At 36.8% G+C, this 21,197-nt stretch overlaps 1 protein-coding gene across 1 annotated transcript in view; it reads left to right on the plus strand.

Moving 5' to 3' along the window:
- The window catches only part of LOC138702660 (uncharacterized), a 552,147-nt gene that overhangs the window by 478,513 nt on the left and 52,437 nt on the right, over positions 1-21,197 (plus strand). The window lies entirely within an intron of this gene.

Genomic DNA, 21,197 nt, shown 5'->3' on the forward strand with positions numbered 1-21,197 from the left:
TTACTCACGAACTGAGTTATCCATGCGAACGTATTCATTATGCAGTGTATATTATACTGTCTACAGCACATTTGCGTACAATATAGAGAAAGAAGTTGAATTGAAAAATAATCATAATGTGAATATTTAAACACAATTTTGAAAATGGTGGTCGTTCATTTCGATACAGGCTTCAGTTTTTTTGTGCATATTATCGCACTATAGACTATTGCATCTAATTCCAATTGCCAGTTTCGTCCTTCGTACTAGTAACTCATGTTGAAATAATTCTGTACCTACTCTAAGTACTGTAGATTCAATCTTCACTTCTGCCCGACCCGAAAATATAAAATTACTCAGACATGCTATCTACTGTCCGTCCAAGTGGTTATGCCGCAGGATTGTAGAAAGGGAGGAAATCACGTGACAGTTAATTACTTAACGAGGCCCTTTTATTTAAGTTAAATTAAACAGCTGTATAATATTACGTAAACATCCAATTCCTAAGAGAAATTAATGTTTTCAGAAAAGAGCTAAGACAGCCCAGCTTTTACAGAGGGGCGAGCAGAAGCAGGTGGGGGAAATCGGGATGCGACGTAGGCAAACGGACGACAGTACCTGTGCGAAAATATGATTCAATATTGAAAGCTCTTTCGTCACTGGAAAACGCGAACATATTTCTGGAACGTACTATACTCAGTAACTCAGTAGTGCTTACTATCTGCGGTCTTGGTTCTATGTGGAGTTGGAACTTCATTAGTAGAAGGGGTGGGAGTGAAGTACATTCAAAAACTCAGGTACAATAAAAATTGAAGTAAAAATAAAATGATGTCCCTGTAGATGAAATTATTGGGAATCATCAATGCGGTTTTACGCGTAATAGATCGACTATTGATCAGATTTTTTGTATTCGGCAGATACTGGAGAAAAAATGGGAGTCTAAGGGTACAGTACAACCAGTTATTCATAGATTTCAAAAAGACATATGGATCGGTTAACCGAGAAGTTTTATATAACATTATTATCGAATTTGGTATTCTCAAGAAACTAGTTCGATTAATTAAAATATGTCTCAGTGAAACTTACGGCAGAGTCCGTATAGGCCAACTTCTGTCTGATGTTTTTCCAATTCACTGCGGGCTAAAGCAAGGAGATGCACTATCACCTTTACTTTTTAACTTCGCTCTAGAATATGCCATTAGGAAAGTTCAGAGGGTTTGGAATTGGACGGATTACATCAGCTTCTTGTCTATGCGGATGACGTGAATATGTTAGGAGAAAATCCACAAACGGTTAGGGAAAACACGGAAATTTTACTTGAAGGAAGTGAAGCAATAGATTTGAAAGTAAATCCCGAAAAGTCAAAATATATGATTATGTCTCGTGACCAAAATATTATACGAAGTGGAAATATAAAAATTGGAGATCTATTCTTCGAAGAGGTGGGAACATTCAAGTATCTTGGAGTAACAGTAACAAATAGGCCTATAAATGACACTCGAGAGAAATTAAACGCAGAATCAATATGGGAAATGCGTGTTATTATTAAGCGGTTGAGAAGCTTTTGCCATCTAGTCTGCTGTCAAAAAATCTGAAAGTTAGAATTTATAAAAGAGTTATATTACCGATTGTTCTGTATGGTTGTGAAACTTGGACTCTCACTTTGAGAGAGGAACAGAAATTAAGGATGTTTAAGAATAAGGTTCTTAGGAAAATATTTGGGGCTAAGAGGGATGAAGTTACAGGAGAATGGAGAAAGTTAAAAAACGAAGAACTGCTCGAATTTCATTATATAGGCGAATCCAGAAATGCATATAGACTGTTAGTTGGGAGACCGGAGGTAAAAAGGCCTTTGGGGAGGCCAAGACGTAGATGGGAGGATAATATTAAAATGGATTTGAGGGAGGTGGGATAAGATGATAGAGACTGGATTAATCTTGCACAGGATAGGGACCGATAGCGGGCTTATGTGAGGGCGGCAATGAACCTGCGTGTTCCTTAAAAGCCATTTGTAAGTAAGTATTGTTATATTATTATTCTGGCGGTCCGGGTTCGAGTCGCAGTCAGGTATGGAATTCTACATTGAAAAATCCATAGAGACACTTTTGGTGAACAAGGTCGCAGTTGGGGTTTTTCTCGAACCTTAGTGCAGTCAGCTGGTGTCGGTTTGGGATTGTGCATAGCTTGAGAGATCGTAACAGGTCGCAGTGCTGGGCTATTGTGCCCTCGTCGCGTAAATTTCATTCCATTTCATTCGGTGCTATATTATTGTGTGTTGTTTTCAAATCACGTAGGCATGAATATCAAAGTTTGGAGTTTGCAAACTTTCATGTTACCGTCTAATGGTAATATTAATGTCAAAGTTTATATGTAAATCATTGTGAATGATCCCATTTGGTAACCTGACCGCAAACATCTGAGTTTATGTTACGTTTATGGTTAATTTTCTTTGTGAATGAGGCTTTTTTTTTACAGAGCTTTTTTTTACTTTTTTTTCTCGTTTTCTAAGTTTTCTTTTCTGTTTATCTTATTTCTGTTTTTTCTGGTTTCCTTAAACTAGTACGTACACAACACCCATGCCCGAGGCGGAACTCGAACCCACAACCCTTCAGGCCAAGCGATAAAGACATGCTGTGCAGGCTTGAGGAACACAAAACTCTATTTTCTCAGAAGAAGGATTTTTTACTCCCACTATTTAACGATCAAACAAACCAAATGTATGCGTACATACATAGTGAACAATAAGCATGGAATATTGCTAATAATTTATTGAATTTATATTTTACAAAAAAAGTTTTATAAAGAAGTTATTGGAGATAAACCATACAATATGATACCAGTGTTCGAAAAAAATTAGATATTCAGGTATACAGGGTGTAGCAGTAAAGTTATTTTTAATTGCACCCTATATTAAAATTTACGAATTCTCAATCTGTATTAAATTTTAAGTATGAATCTGCAAATACAGGGTGTCCGGGACAAAATTTACCAATAAGAAAGTTTAATAACTCACCAAATAATTGATGGATGAAAATGCTGTTTGCGGGAATTGACAAAGGGACTTCCAAAGTTTCGAATGACCACTAATAAACTTCTATGTGTGCACCTCTTGTAGCACGACAGATGTCCAGGCGATATTCAAGTTCTTGTCATGTATTTCGTAACATCTCTGGAGTGACAGTTGCACAAGCAGCGACAATTCTCCGACGCAGATCCTCGAAACCTGCCACTACAGTCTTGTACACAATGTCTTTTATGTATCCCCAAAAAAAGAAGTCCAGTGGGGTTAGGTCTGGGATCTGGGAGGCCATGCTGTAGATCCACCTCATCCAATCCATCGCTGAGGAAAGCATTCATTCAAGTGATCTGTAACATGTAATGCATAATGAGGCGGAGCTCCGTCTTGTTGGAAAACATATCCCTGTGGAATTTAAGGAATGGCGTAATTTTGCAGCATATCAAGATACACATTTCCATTGATAGTGTTTTCCACAAAAAAGAACGGTCCAATCACAGTTTCATGTGTAAGTCCGCACCAAACATTAATCTTAGGGCTGTCTCTTTCCAATTCCCTCACTACATGCGGATTTTCTGATCCCCAGATGCGACAATTATGCCTGTTGACGATCCCACAGACGTGGAAGGTGGACTCATCACTAAACACGACCTTCTGCAAATATCCATTTTCAATATCAATTTTCAACAGCATGTCACTAGCGAAATCATATCGTGCAGGCAAATCGTTTGGTTTCAACTTTTGAACCAATTGAATCTTGTATGCATACAGACGTAACCTCTTGTGCAGAACATCGTGGATAGTTGACTTTGGAATTGCAAGTTCCCTGCTGGCACGGCGAACGGGCTCCGTTGGAATTCTGTCGACTTGCGCTTCTGTCACTTTCTTCCCGCGTGGTGTTTTCTCTACAAGAGAACCGGTCTCAAGAAGCTTTCTATGCCAAGTTGTTATTGTCTGCCTATCTGGTGGTTGCTTCTCAGGCCACTGTTGTCTAAATCTTCTCTCCACTATCTTCGGATATTTGAATTCGGCAAGCCAATAGCAGCATTGATCTTTTTGTTGCACTGTGAACGCCATTTTAATTACAGCTATGTCAACAACAATGACAAAATGTTGCCAACATCACACATAAAACTTAAAATGTCCCTCTTTCATTTGCCGCTAATTTGATTTTCCTATCTCCATTATTATGCGAGTTATTAAACTTTCTTATTGGTAAATTTTGTCCCGGACACAGTGTATATTACCCATTCACCCGTTTCATGTCTTTCAACTATTTATTAAACTTGTCTCGTGGACTTCAAACTTGAGATAAGTATGTAAAATCATGTTGAGTAGGCCATAAAACTAAACAAAACACTATCACTAACCAGACTTGACAACAGATGCTCGAAATGAGAACCATTCACAGCCAAACAATGTTCCAGACTACCACAAAAACAGTCCATGTCTTTCTCACTGTTATGAGTACAAGACTGATCTGTTTCATCTCATATCTACAATGAACTTTTTCCGTGATAGACAGGACATGGCTGTGAAGGGTTCTCATTTTGAGCACTTTTTGTAAAATTTGGTTAGTGGTAGTGTTCTATTTAATTTTATGACCTACTCAACATGATTTTACATACTTATCTCAAGTTTGAAATGCAAAAAAACACATTTAAAAATTGTTAAAAGACATTAAACTGGTGAATGGATAAAATTTCTACGCATAAATACACAAAATTTAATGGAGATACGGAGTAAGTAAATTTTAATGTATGGTGCTATTTAAAAAATGAAATTTACTGTGACGCTTTGTATGCCTGAATAACTACCTTTTTTCGAGCTCTGGTATCATATTACCCTAGATCCAGATAGCTCGGCCTTATAGGCTTTGACGGTAACAACTTTTAACAGGTTTACTATGCTGCCATCTAGTTGTTACATAAGGAGTCACGTCATAATTTCCATTTGAATTGCATTAGCGACTGTACTGCCATCTCGTGTTCGTTTACGTCGGACGGGTGGCATTCCTGGCGGTTGTTCTCTTCAAAGTGCTGCCGATTTTAACATAGGGATGATCTATCTATTACATATTATATGATCTAGGATATTACATACAGTACATCTCTCACAGCTATTATATAAAACTCTTTTTGTAAAATTTAAATTTAAGAAGTTATTATCAACTTTCCGTGCTCATTGTTCACTCTATATATATTAGACCTATTTGTTATTTTACGATACTTTATCAACTGCTATTGTTATCTAGTGTCCGAATGATATGAAGGTAATAATGCCAGCGAAATGAGTCAGAGTTCAGCGCCGAAGTTACACAGCATTTTCTCGTAATGGGTTGAGGGAATACCCCGGAAAACCTCAACCAGGTAAAGGCCGGTTCACAATAAACCGGGAACAGAAACGGCAACCAGAACGAGATCTGAAATAATGTTAAAATAAATGTATTTAAGTGTGAGCATTCACAATAGTCAATTGTGAATGCTCACATTTAAATACATTTATTTTAACAATATTTCCGTTCTCGTTCTCGTTTCGTTCCCGGTTTATTGTGAACCAGCCTTAACTTGTTTCAATCAGGATTTGAATCCGGGCCCGCTCGTTTTACAGTCAGACATGCTAACCGTTACTCCACAGTGGTGGACCAAATGAATATTCTAGTCACTCTGTGATCTATTTCTGGAGAAATGAGTAGGCTGAAGAATCAGGAATTCTGGTTAGCAGAGCCGTAACTATTAATATCGAGATGAAACCGCGCGGCGTAGCCATCGGGCTTTCTTTTAATCGCATCACGCGCCTATTAAAATCCGTGTGACACGGCTAATGAATGTGCGAAGTGTTTGTTACACAGGCAGAGCGCGAATGTAATTACGACGGGGACGGCGTCCAGACCGGCCGGGCCCCGGGGGAGCCGTGATCAACCCCACGGACGCCCCGCCAACATTCTTTCGCCCCGAGGTCATTTGGCTGGTGCGCGCACACACACACACACCCCCGACGCTCTGAATATGATAGATGCGCACCCCGTCAAAATACAAAATTTTATTGCGATAAATTAAAAGAAGAGTTGGGACTGAGTCAGAGTTACGACGCAAGTGTAAAAATGACCGAAGTCCACGCTGAAATATTTTGTGTGAAACTTGCAGATATGAGGCAGTAGAGCAAGTGGACAGCTTCAAATACTTGGGGTGTACTATAAGCAGTAACATGGGCTGCTGCCAGGAAGTAAAAAGGAGGATAGCAATGGTCAAGGAAGCTTTTAATAGAAAAAGGAGCATTTTCTGCGGACCTCTGGAAAAAGAAGTAAGGAAGAGACTAGAGTTAGCTCGTCTGGCAGCGAAACCAGGTGGCCCGGGTTCGGTTCCCGGTCAGGGCAAGTTACCTGGTTGAGGTTTTTTCCGGGGTTTTCCCTCAACCCAATATGAGCAAATGCTGGGTAACTTTCGGTGCTGGACCCCGGACTCATTTCACTGGCATTATCACCTTCATCTCATTCAGATGCTAAATAACCTAAGATGTTGATAAAGCGTCGTAAAATAACCTACTAAAAAAAGAGACTAGTGAAGTGCTTTGTGTGGAGTGTGGCATTGTATGGGTCAGAAACATGGACATTACGACGAAGTGAAGAGAAGCGACTAGAAGCATTTGAAATGTGGATATGGAGAAGAATGGAACGTGTAAAGTGGACAGACAGAATAAGAAATGAACCTGTGTTGGAAAGAGTGGGTGAAGAAAGAATGATGCTGAAACTGACCACGAAGAGAAGAAGGAATTGGTTGCGTCACTGGCTGAGAAGAAACTGACTACTGAAGGATGCACTGGGAGGAATGGTGAACAGGAGAAGAGTTCGGGGCAGAAGAAGATATCAGATGATAGACGACATTAAGATAGGCCTATATGGATCACATGAGGAAACGAAGAGGAAGGCAGAAATAGGAAAGATTGGAGAAAGCTGGTTTTGCAGTGGAAGACCTGCCCTTGGATAGAACACTAAATGAAATGATGAAATACAATAAAATATTAACTGACTTACTTAAATTCTATTTCACTAATGTTAGCTTCACCAAAACGTTTGAACGGAGCCACCATTTTAAGCTTGACTATCTATGCCACAGATCTTTGAGGTAAACAAATGACGATAGCTAAGCATGTTGTATAATACAGTAAAGAATTTGCAGTTTGAAGTGTTCGCAAACAAAGAAACAAATGATAGAGGGGTGATGAAAAGAGAAGAAAGTATAAGTTAGCTATAAAGATCAGAAGAAATGAAGTATGCCTACTCTAACACAATAAAATAGGTATTAAATGACTTACTAAAATTCTCTTTCACTAATGTTAGCTTCACCAAAACGTTTCAACGGAGCCGCCATTTTCAGTTGACTATCTACACGGCAAACAAATGACGATCGCAAAGCATGTTTTATAATATCGTAAAGAATTTACAGTTTGAAATGTTGCAAACAAAGAAAGAAATGCTAGGGAAGTGATAAAAACAAACAAATGCTAGGGAAGTGATAAAAACAAACAAATGCTAGGCAAGTGATAAAAACAAACAAATGCTAGGGAAGTGATAAAAACAAACAAATGCTAGGCAAGTGATAAAATTGTAGCGATAAACAGCCGTGATTGGTTGAAACACGTCCTTCCGTACCGTTTATTGGTCAAAAGTAGTTTCATGTAGCAAAACTGTAATAGTCACTGTAATAACTAGTCATTTAGTAGCTAGGACATAAAGTGATACTATTGTGCACGAGTGAGATGTTTACGGACGAAAAGTTAGCCGAAATACTAAGTATGTAAATTAATATTGATTAAGGGGTTAGGTACAGCTTACAGCAGTACATTTTTTTGGAAATAGAGTATTCAACATTTTTTTCCTCCATTACTGTATCTTGTACAATAATGAAAATTGGTATGTGTAAAACATTGTCCTTCTGCTATATGAAAAAATATTTTTAAGATTAAAATAAATTATATATATATATATTTTTTTTTTCAAAATTCATGATGGTGCTAGTTCACTGTGCACTGATGGAGCGTTTCCCTCATAATTCATAAACTTGTTAACTTCTTCATGTTCTCTCTCTTTTATTTTATTGCTGAAACTCATATTTACAATATCACGCATGCTCTTTCAACTACATCCTTAAAAAATAATATGTTCTTTATTTTGTGTTAGAAGAAAATACTGATATTTCACAATTTTTGATAATGAATTTATTTTTTATCAGACAATCTATCAAAGGTAGAGAAGTGATCTTGCATCATATTGTAGATATTACATGCATAAATACACAAAAAATTTCATCACAGAATGTTGGATAGTTTTTGAGTCATGTAAACGCTTCATCACTGCACAGTGAAATAAATTTTGAAAAAGAGAATGTAAATATATTTCTTTAAATCGTAAAAATATTTTTCTTATAGCAGAAGGACAGTGTTTTACATAAACTACTTTTCATTATTGTACAAGACACAGTAATGGAGGAAAAAAATGTTCAATATTTCCAAAATTTTACTGCTGTAAGCTGTAGACTACCTAACCCCTTAAATAAATTAAAGGCTATTGAGATTTTTGTAGGCTAGGAGACACGGCATGTACGTACCGTTTTATTGGTCAAAACTATTATGACGTAGTAAAAGTGTAATAGTCAGTTCAAACACTGCTTTCAGCCCCTACTTTCCTTACAAGGAAGAGTTTCTACATACAATTTTAATGTTTCCCCTTGCATTTCCCAATTCCTTGATTCATTTTGGCTGTGATGACGGCGACGATGAAGATGATGATGATGATGATGATGATGATGATGATGATGATGATGATGATGACGACGACGACAATGATGATGATGATGATGATGATGATGATGATGATGATGATGATGATGATGATGAAAATGTAGTGACTTTCATCAAGAGTCATGAAGAACTCTACGTCCGTACTGGTCAGTAAAATCAGAGCTGTTTTCAACTGCCAGTATAGTTCGCATCCCGCCAACATCATAAGCTGGGGTTGCATTATGCTCTCCAGATTACTGTATAATCCTCCCTTTCACACATAAAACGGTCTGTCGTCGTCGTCAGACAAACACAACGCCACCCGGTGTAATCATTAGCGCCCACTAAACCTCACAAGCGTCATTATGCCACTGAGAGATGATAAAATGTTAACTAAAACCCAATAAAGTGTAGTAAAACCACAAAATAATTGGGAGGTACAGACTGTTATTGGGCGTCGCTTTATAAAAAAGCGACAGTTCCCACATCACACAACGAGTTCACCCTCCGGAGCACGTGCTTCCCAAAGAACAACAATAAAACAGTATGGCGACGGCGGACGACGGCTTGAATCGGGTGTAACTAACCCCTTGTTTTGTTAACATGTCGATATTATCCGAGACACGATCCTCGTACGTGTGTCAGGGAGCGCCCCGCTGTGAGGCGGTGTCATGTGGCGAGATGGTGCTTCACTGCATTCACCGACTGGGAAAACATCCCGATTATCGCACACCTTGTATACAATAATTTGGGATAAGGAAACAAGAGTTATTTTATGGACTATATGAGGCACCCAGCGTACAAATGGCTCAATCCACAAAATTATAGGCCTATTTCCAATGTACCTCTTTGTAACAGAGTGCGAAATGCGATACACAAACGAAACTTGTGCTGAAATTTCATGGAAAAACTGGGAATGATGATTAGGCCGATTTACACTTTGCAGAGAACAATATGAGGATCTCTTTAAAGCAATAATCTCAATATGCAAATTTTTGGGCTGAGTTATTTGGGTGCCTAGTGCCTCATATCATCTCTTCTTATCTTATCATTAACTGTATTTACTAAAGTAAAGTAAAGGCAAATTCAGTAGTGGCATTCTAATTTTTTAACGTCTTCTCTTCCCTACTGACAGAAAATTTCATAATTTTTAATATTATCAAATATATTAAAAAAGGTATAGGCTAATAAGCGGCTATAAATAAAGAGAAATTGTATATTTTCCTGCATGATGTTTATCATTCCTTCGATCCAAATTGTCTTATTTAACACTAAACTGAAATTTTTTAACTCTTAGAATTACAACTAAACACATCTACATTTTGATGCTATTATTATTATTATTATTATTATTATTATTATTATTATTATTATTATTTATATTATAAAATATGCCATTAGGAAAGTCCAGGAAAACGGGTAAGATTTTAAATTGAACGGGTTACATCAGCTGCTTGTTTATTCGGATAATGTAATGAATATGTTAGAAGAAAATCCACAAACTATTAGGGAAACATGGAAATTTTGCTTGAAGCAAGTAAAGAGATAGGTTTGGAAGTAAACCTCGAAAAGATGAAATATATGATTATGTCTCGTGACCAGAATATTGTACGAAATGGAAATATAAAAATTGGAAATTTATCCTTCAAAGAGGCGGAAAAATTCAAATATCTTCTAGCATCAGTAACAAATATAAATGACACTCTAGAGGAAATTAAACGCAGAATGAATATGGAAATGCCTGTTATTATTTGGTTGAGAAGCTTTTGTCATCTAGTCTGCTCTCAAAAGATTGAAAATTAGAATTTATAAAACGCTTATATTACCGATTGTTCTTTATGGTTGTGAAATTTGGACTCTCACTTTGAGAGAGGAACATAGGTTAAGGGAGTTTGAAAATAAAGTGTTTAGGAAAATATTTGGGGTTAAGAGGGATGAAGTTACAAGAGAATGGAGAAAATTACACAACACAGAACTGCACGTATTGTATTCTTCACCTGACATAATTAGGAACATTAAATCCAGACGTTTGAGATGGGCAGAGTATGTAGCACGTATGGGGAATCTAGAATTGCATATAGAGTATTAGCTGGAGGCCGGAAGAAAAAAGATATTTGGGGAGGTCGAGACGTAGATGGGAGCATAATATTAAAATGGATTTGAGGGAGGTGGGATATGATGATAGAGACTGGATTAATCTTGCTCAGAATAGGGACCGATAGCGAGCTTATGTGAGGGCGGCAATGAACCTCCGGGTTCCTTAAAAGCCATTGTAAGTAAGTAAGCATTATTATTATTATTATTATTATTATTATTATTATTATTATTATTATTATTATTATTATTATTATTATTATTATAGAAGTGCTACTATGAGGAAACTTTCAGTACTATCGCTTTGTTCACGATTATAGGATACTAGTGGCTTGTGCAGCAAATACTGCTGCAAACTAAGTTCATTAGACGTTCAAATAAAAATTTTTCAGATTTATTTTCAATGAAGAATACTTGTCTTTTTGATAGTTATTTGCTTCCATAATAATGAAACATACTCCCTCTGAATGGATTTTTTTTAGGCCAAATACTTTTTCTTGAGCCTATCCAACTTCAGTTTTTGAGTTTCAACGCGAAAACGCAAGTATCAATGTCAGGACGATAGCAGTAGCTATTTCAGGTCATTGTGGATTGTAGGAAAAAGTTAAAAAAATGTCAGGTTTGCTAAACTTTCGAACAATAGCATTTTCGTATAGCTGCTGCATGTAGAACTTGAAATGTAGAGCGTAAAATCATTTTATCCTACTAAGAGATCTTGCTGAAATGATCTGGAGACTACAAAAATTTCTAGGCCTCTTATTTTATCAGTAAGTAATACCTTTTGATCTTTCCTTAGGAACTGTAATTTTTGCGCTCTCTCGAGGCAATACTGAAGACAATGACACATATCAATATCTACACTACACCGCCATTAAGTATATGAAAAAGACCCAACCCAACTGGGTTAATAAGTATAAAAATATTTGATTTTTAATAACAATATTATTATCTTACTTAAGTTTTGTAGTTATATATAGCAGCCACTCGGTAAATTATAGAAATGAAGATCTAAATTAAGATATTCTCTACATTTACTTACATAACCTCAAAACGTTTCACTTTCATGTCATCAATATAGCATCAATATTATGTACAATTAATGAAAAATAGATGCATCATGATATTAACTACAATAATATTTAATTTCTAATGGTAATAATGTCATCAAACCACCTCAAGTTTCGTAGATTTGAATATCCAATACACAGCTGTACTCAGAAAATTATACACTGCAGAATCAGTTTTAATAACAAATTGAATTGAGCTCTAAATATCTCGGCAATCCTGCAGGTCATGGCCTTCGTGTAATAGCCTATTGCTTATTGTAGTGTGTGTTTTGTTCTGAAATTCAATCAAGTCGGCCGTGAATGCAATTAATTAGTTCTCAAAACTGACGAAAGATGGATTTTGGGAAAAAGGAAAATGATGTAGGAAAATTGACATTTCACTGAAAACTACTACTTTTCCGAAAAACTTTAGGTTCCAAGCTTCAAAATGAGGGGTCATTTATTAAAATCCGTTCAGCCGTTTTCCCGTAATTTCCATTACCAGTTCAAATTATATATATAGATATGCCCACATTATCTTACTATGGCATTAATGACTGTACTATCTCGAATATGAATATAGCGCAGAACTTAACTAGAATATTCACATTGCAATAGCCTATAACATCTATATAACTATAAACCAGAATTCATGTGCGACATGTTTGTCTATTATTGCTTACATTATAATGAAACCCGACTAATGCCCTAACAGATACCAAATATTAATAAAGCAACACATGTCCGGTCAGCTTTCTCACTCGATAACAGCAATGAATATGAGTATAATAAATATACTGCCTTGTGCAGCCTTCGGACATTAATCTGAACTCTTTTCTCTCCTGTGGAACGGCTTTGACAATGCCCGTCCCTACGGCAGACTAATAAATGCTGAGTCATTGAGAACTATTCTTCTCTTGATCCTCTTCGCAATGCGAAGCATGCACTAAATAAAACTGTACACTTGATTACAGTGCGGTGCAGAATTTACCAGCAGAGATTGCGACTAGACAGTTCTGCTTAAGGCTTTCCACGCGCCTACCCTATTATTAGAATGACTGCTCTAACAAACAGGCCTATTTATTTTTATTTATTTACCTCTTATAAGAAACAAAACATCAGCTTACTATTAATGCAAGATTAAACAATCGAGCTGTGATGGCGTTTCGATATTGTTTCTCACAGTCAATACTGTTCAAGAAAACTGCTGTAGAGCTGTAATGCCGTTTCAAATTTGTTTCCCACACCGATAAAAAAATAGTACTTACTTACTTACTGGCTTTTAAGGAACCCGGAGGTTCATTCCCGCCCTCACATAAGCCCGCCATTGGTCCCTATCCTGAGCAAGATTAATCCAGTCTCTATCATCATATCCCACCTCCCTTAAATCCATTTTAATATTATCCTCCCATCTACGTCTCAGCCTCCCCAAAGGTCTTTTTCCCTCCGGCCTCCCAAATAAGCTTTTCTGGATTCGCCCATACGTGCTACATGCCCTGCCCATCTCAAACGTCTGGATTTAATGTTCCTAATTAGGTCAGGTGAAGAATACAATGCGTGCAGTTCTGTGTTGTGTAACTTTCTCCATTCTCCTGTAACTTCATCCCTCTTAGCCCCGAATATTTTCCTAAGAACCTTATTCTCAAACACCCTTAATTTCTGTTCCTCTCACAATGTGAGAGTCCAAGTTTCAAGTATATTTCGAAAAAAAAAAAAAAAGCGCAGTTAAATCGCATTGTGGGATTTAAATTGATACCCAAATGTTGTTTTATATATTGGTTACAAAAATTCCGTGCGAGTAAGTGCCGAGTTCTTTAAATCTAAGTGTAAAAATGAACTTCATGACCGAAAATTTAATTTTCTAGTCACTATTTTCCAACATTGTTATTAGAGTATTGACATGGAATAAATTAAACTTTATATAAATCAAAAGTAGGCCTACATACCTTTTGGAAGACTTTCCAAGTGAAATTTAAAAAATATTTTCTTACGTACAAAATAGAACGATCTTCCCTTGCATCACTTCAACTCACAATTGGGTGCGGAAGGCCCGAGCGTTTATCAATCATCAACTTCCGCTATGTATCTACTGTTGTCAGTGTTTCCTAATCCCATTCTGTGTTGTGGATTTATGAAGTGCACTCATCTGGTTACTGTTTACAGAGTAGAAACACCAACTTCAGTGACTTTGAAAAAAAAAATATAGGGGAGAGTCGGGTAGTATCGGACATCGGGTAATATCGGACAGTTAGTTTCTTTCATCAACAACACGATGATAGTACCTGATTGACATGGTTACGTTTCTGTGATGTCGCATAGAGAAACGTAACCATGTCATTCAGGTACTACCATATGGTGGTAGATGAAAGAAACGCACTATCCGATACTACCCGATGTCCGATACTACCCGACTCTTCCCTATATTATATATATATTTTTTTTTTCAGCTAGAAGGAGATTCACATGTAGATGAAATTATTGGTGAACATCAGGCGTAATAGATCGACTATTGATCAGATTTTTTGTATTCGACAGATATTGGAGAAAAAATGGGAGTACAAGGGTACAGTACAGCAGTTATTCATAGATTTAAAAAAGGCGTATGACTCGGTTAAGAGAGAAGTTTTATATAATATTCTTATTGAATTTGGTATTCCCAAGAAACTAGTTCGATTAATTAAAATGTGTCTTAATGAAGCTTACAGCAGAGTCCGTATAGGCCAGTTTATATCTGATGTTTTTCCAATTCACTGCGGACTAAAGCAGGGAGATGCACTATCACCTTATATGATTATGTCTCGTGACCAGAATATTATACGAAATGGAACTATAAAAGTTGGGGATTTATCCTTCGAAGAGGTGGAAAAATTCAAATATCTTGGAGCAACAGTAACAAATGTAAATGACACTCGGGAGGAAATTAAACGCAGAATAAATGTGGGAAATGTCTGTTATTATTCGGTTGAGAAGCTTTTGTCATCTAGTCTGCTGTCAAAAAATCTGAAAGTTAGAATTTATAAAACAGTTATATTACCGGTTGTTCTGTATGGCTGTGAAACTTGGACTCTCACTTTGAGAGAGGAACAGAGATTGAGGGTTTTTGAGAATAAGGTTCTTAGGAAAATATTTGGGGCTAAGCGGGATGAAGTTACAGGAGAATGGAGAAAGTTACACAACGCAGAGCTGCACGCATTGTATCCTTCACCTGACATAATTACGAACATTAAATCCAGACGTTTGAGATGGGCAGGGCATGCAGCACGTATGGGCGAATCCAGAAATGCATATAGAGTGTTAGTTGGGAGGCCAGAGGGGAAAAGACCTTTGGGGAGGCCGAGACGTAGATGGGAAGATAATATTAAAATGGATTTGAGGGAGGTGGGATATGATGGTAGGGACTGGATTAATCTTGCTCGGGATAGGGACCAATGGCGGGCTTATGTGAGGGCGGCAATGAACCTCCGGGTTCCTTAAAAGCCTGTAAGTAAGTAAGTAATAGAGGTTGGTTACACATCAAAACTATGAGGGAAATATTAAGCCTGAGAATCTTGTGAGATAGATCGCAATGAGTCTGGGCATTACTTATAGGCTATTTACTGCAGTTTTAACCGTGAGATAATAATTTTTTAATAAAAAAAGCCGCCCTAAATAAGGGGTTCGAATAGATCGGCCTACTAATCAATTCATAGAGAATAATCATGAAAACCAATTGTGTGACAATTTGAAAGGAAAATGAAAACATTAAGATAAATGATACGGAAACATAGGAAATCATTTACAATAAAAGTTTGTTGGGTACAAATGATTACTATTTATAGCTAAGGATGATTTTAACACATGAGATCCTATGGCATCAATCGTTGCATCAGAAATTTTAAATTGTTTAAGTTGATTTAAAGTTTCTCGTAGGATCGTGCCACGGGCACCGAACATGAGCCCAAAAACTGTCCAATGTGTAATGTGGTATTGTGCTCCAAGATGCTGACAACAAGGCTCATATATGACTTGTTTTTCACGACACACCTCTTGTGGCTGTTGCTCGTGCATCTCGAAACGGATTGTGGGATCAAGAATGACACCCTTATCCTTCTGCCGATCAATTATGATGATATTAGCACGTCTAGCAGAGACATCAGAAGAGACGCAACCAACCTTCTCATAAACCTCAAAGGAAGCATTCTGACGAATTGAAGATGCGATGAGAGAACGAACCGTATTATATCTGTTGATTCGGAGCAATTCTCCATGATGGCAGAAACACAAGACTTGAGGAAGCGTTTCTTGCTCGTCGCATCTTCTGCAATGGGTTGAGTCAAAAGTTCTACCAGGGAGAGTACGTACAGGTAATGTATTACAGTTCATCTTAATGGCTTGCGTCCACTGATTGCTCGAAAGTCCCTTTTTTGTTGAGATCCACGAATTACCTTTCTTCCAGTGAGAACAGCGAATAGGGATTATAAAGAATGGACACTGAGCGAATTTTCCTGTGTTTTGTTTCTCTGTGCGCCAGCGTTTAGTTCTACTTTCAGGCGCTAGAGGTTAGTGTAATTGAGCATAGGCTAAGATAATAATTGAGAATATAGTTGAGACACAGGATTCAAACATCGCCTACCTTATTGCATAATTCAGTAACGGTTTGCTTCAAATAAATTCAAGTTAACAGCTTTTCCTTATTTCTCAGTGACGAACTAGTTGTAATAATAATTTTTTTATATTTCAGATATAATAAATTATATTATAAAATAATATAAAACATTATAAAAATTATGTATCAAATTCGTTTAATATTTGTATATAATATAATATAGGTATATGGTTTTACTTCTCATAAGAGTTTTGTTTTTCCATTCTCAGTGCTATTAAATCATTACATATTTTAATTGTTGTTGGGGTCAACGTATCAACTCTCATTATAAAGGAACTCTAGAGTCTAGACATTACAGTTAATGACGGATTTATTATTTTATGGATCCAACTTATTTTATTTGAGTACATAATGTACCTAAATGTATTAATTATGTGTGTTATATTTCCGCTGTGTCGACTGCTAGCTGGTGTGATGTCAGCGCCAACTCTAGGGAGAAAGCAGAATCTCACGCTCTAGCTGGCTTGAAGGTCATTGAAATCAGTCCGGCTACATTAAAGGTACCGACGCGAAGTGTCCATTCTTTATAATCCCTATTCGCTGGTGAGAATAGAAAACAACTCCCAAACCTTTACTTTTCAATTTGCTTCATTGATGAAAAGAATCTCACGCGCTGTACAATGATTTATCCCTTAAATTATTGGAAAAACTCTGTGTACCAAGCTGGTATTTCTTAAATAGAGACGGACTGTAAAGAAAACAACTAATCCAGTGTTGTAGACTATACCTTTCTGTAATTTTGCTTATACAAGGTGGCCCAGTCAAAAGGAAAGAATTGATGGAAGTACACTGTTCATATGGAGAGGGTGATAATATAGCCGTCTCTTCTCTACCTACTTACTTTACAATTTATGACTTCTTAGGCGGTGACGTCACTATCTCCGCTTTCCCTAGTAACCAACTTGTTCGTCTCTACCAGGTTTTGTTAAATGGTGCTCAACGTCACTGCAAACTGCAATTAATTGATTTCAGTGGTCATGAGAAGCCTCTCTATATGAAAAAGGCAGTGGCGGTGCGTCAATAAGAGCACAAGAGCAAGTGAACACCTTATTTCCATTAATGCACGACTAGTTTTATTATTTGATACCGAATTGACGTAGTGGGGATGTATAATATCAGAATCGAGTATTTTAAACTTCCCGCATCTTGCATAAACTTCTTATGTAAACTTGGCAACATCCGTTCACGTACAAGCCGTGCTCTTTTCGAGATGGTTACAGGAATTTCACGCATGCGAGGGAGAAAATTGTCTTTAGCTGGCCGCTTATGACTCGTCAAGAGCACAAAGCGTTAAGTGAACATGATGAGTATCTATCCTACAGATGTCAGGTGCATTGGTGCCTATCGTTCACGTGCTGTATCTCGAGGAGGAAATTTAAAAGCCTGTAGATGTCAGCATCTGACTGTAGGAACGTTTACTTTACGTAGATGTGTGTACAGTGCTGCTACGAGGGTGTAGTTTGTGAATTAATATACTTCAGTGTCGGCATAATAGCATAGTTTGACTTTCAAACACGTGCTGGCTGACTGTGGTGGTGGTATGAATTTAAGTATCTATATGGTAGTGTATAATATTTAAGAATAATATTTACTGGCATGTATTTATAGCAATCAATCTATGCGAATGGGATTACAGTACTGGTATAGGCTATAGTGTATCAGTGTGTTGTGAATCAAAATATATTACTGAACACACGCGTTTGTAAATAACGGGACTGTGGTATGTATTCATTATTAACAAACGTAAACAATTAACTCTGTTCAATGAAATTTTGAACAGTAAAGAACTGGGTAAACTGGCTTACCAGGAAAAATTGGAAATAGAAAGACTGAGTTTCATTATTATTACTATTATTATTATTACTCTTATTATTATTATTGTTATTATTATTATTATTATTATTATTATTATTATTATTATTATTATTATTATTATTATTATTATTATATGTCGTTTTGAATTTATATAGACGGTTTTTTTCGATAGTCAAACATTGGAATCATGACATTTCATATTAGGCTAAACGTACAATTTCAAATTCTCTTCGATTTTGGAACCGTAAAATTGTGAACACACATAATATTTTATCACGAGCCGCCACTGGAAAAAGGTAACGGAATGCTGCGCGGTTTCATCAACTAGAATGATCGGCCCATTCCTTTTCGAGAATGAGGCCGGAAATGCAGTGACTGTTAATTCATGAGATACTGTATGTTGAAATGATACAGAACTTTTTACACCACAACTCGCCCATTTTCCAGTGAATGAAAACACACTGTTTCAACAGGACGGAGCAACAAGCCACACCGCAAGAATTTCGATGGATGCTGTAAATGCTTTGTTCCCGGGCCGCGTCATTTCTCGAAAAGGGCTTGGCCGCCTAGGTCACCTGATTTAACGGTATGTGATTTCTTCCTATGGGGACAACTCAAAAGGAAGGTGTTTGGGGATAATCTACCCAGAACAATTGCAGTCCTAAAACAACGTATACGAGAAGAGGTCGCTGCGATACCTGTCAATATGCTGAGAGGAGTTATGTAACAGTTCGTGGCCAGACTCGAAGAATGTGTGCGATTCAATGGAGGTCACTTGGCTGACGTAATTTTTAAGAATTAATTGATTAACTAGTGGACTTACTCGTGTTAATTATGTAAGATTTGTCCGGCTTACAGCTGTTTCAGTGCTTACGCACCATCCTCAGAGCCTACTAGATCATGGCGTCATATCGAACTTCTCTGCCTGTTATGTGGGTGTGTTTGATTGTTGAAAGGTGTTGAAGAGTGGAGTCAAATAGGGTGTGTGTGTTCTGAAATTGATCTGTGTGTTGAGAATTTGATCAGGGTGTGTTTTAGTGTGTTTGTCTATTTCATATTTTTCTAGTGTGTTGAGTTTTTGGTTCTTGGGTTGTATGTGTAGGATTTCCATGTCTGCATTTATGTTATTGTATGTATGGTTAGCATTGGTTATGTGATCAGCGTATGTAGATGTATTGTGTCCTCTGGTTATTGCTTTAATGTGTTCTTTGTAGCGTGTTTGGAATGATCTGCCTGTCTATCCTATGTAGAACTTATCGCAACTATTACATGTCCACACGAGTAAGTCCACTAGTTAATCAATTAATTATATTAAAGTGTTAAAAGTAGTGTACGCAAGATTCAAAATGGATCATTTTTAATATTTTTTTTTCTTGTTCCATACCTAATGGTTAGGCTATTCATGTACTTGTCATTTCTACTCATTAAATTGATATAATAGTAACTTTTCATTCTTTTTCTGCGCCTTGAAATCTTAAATCTTTCCGTTTGACTGACCCACCTTGTACTTATATCTTCTTACCATTTTTCTCTGTTCTTTTATTAAAATTATAGCATAAATAGTACTAAAAGGTATTTTGTGCGAGATCGTGCGTATTTGCTTGTTTTTCGCACAGAACCAATACGCGGTAAGTGTGAAATACCACATTCAGTATTCCCAACCTAACACACATAACAATTTCCCTCTTCTTACCGCTTAAGCGCGACATTCATTTTACTGCTTTAGGCTTTTAACATATTATTTTTAGAGACGTTTAACATAGTAATAATTATAAATTGGAAACTTACCACTGCAATTTCACCTAAATTGCAATGTTAATTATTGTTTTTAAATATTTGCAAAAATTAAGTAAAGTCTACTACTCCACGAAACTTATTGCATTCCTGATACAAGTAACATTAAGGAAGCCGTGAAAAAATCAACAAGACTCCAGATGCCGATGTTATTACTGCAATATGTTATATAAATAATATTGTTAAAATAGTAAATTGAAAAATAAATCATTACATAACCTTACCGTTTGTTTTAAGTATGCATTTATAGACTGGGGGAAAAAAAAGACAGATGTATATAACGGCCTGCTGGAGTACAGATATTTTTGTTTTCTAAAGTTGCCGTCATTAAACAGAAACCAAGATGGAGATTTCATTGCAACTAATTAGAAATTCCTCTTTCAGGTATGTAATAAACGATCTTCGCACAAAATAATGTACGATACACGAGCGGTATGTTTGTTTTCATGTTCTCGGAAATTAAAAAAGCTCAACTACGTTTCGCTTTTTCAATCTTTTCCTCGAACATGAAAACGTCAACATACCGCTCTTGTAACGTATATTACTATTACCTAGGTATAGCATACTTCGTCAATTTAAGGGTCAATTGAAAATACAGGAGGAAATATTTTACTATGTTATTTAATACCACTGTATTAACTGCACGTCATCTAGCGCCGATGGCTTTGGACATAGCGACATGAAATTTTGCCGATGAGTCGGATGATTCGTCATAGGATTACCTGACTTTAGCTTTGCAGTTGGGAAAACCCTCACAAAATAGAGCCGACCAGGTAACCAGCACGACGCGAGAGCAGTAATAGCTATCCTTAGGTCACTTCAGTGGCCTAAGAAATATTTTTAGACACACTTTTAGTGCGTTCATCTCACGTCATCAATTCTCAGCTCATAGTGGCGTAAAGTAGCCGAGGCATTTCTGTGGTTCTTCCAAGCTCCTGTTATAATCCACTCCATCTGACATTTTCCTAACAAAAGATCGAGTGGTGTGAGTTACTGTACTAGGAAGAAAAGGGTTTATGACCAGTTCTTG

This window comes from Periplaneta americana, chromosome 7 (assembly GCF_040183065.1).
Source record: "Periplaneta americana isolate PAMFEO1 chromosome 7, P.americana_PAMFEO1_priV1, whole genome shotgun sequence".
Lineage (NCBI taxonomy): Eukaryota > Metazoa > Arthropoda > Insecta > Blattodea > Blattidae > Periplaneta > Periplaneta americana.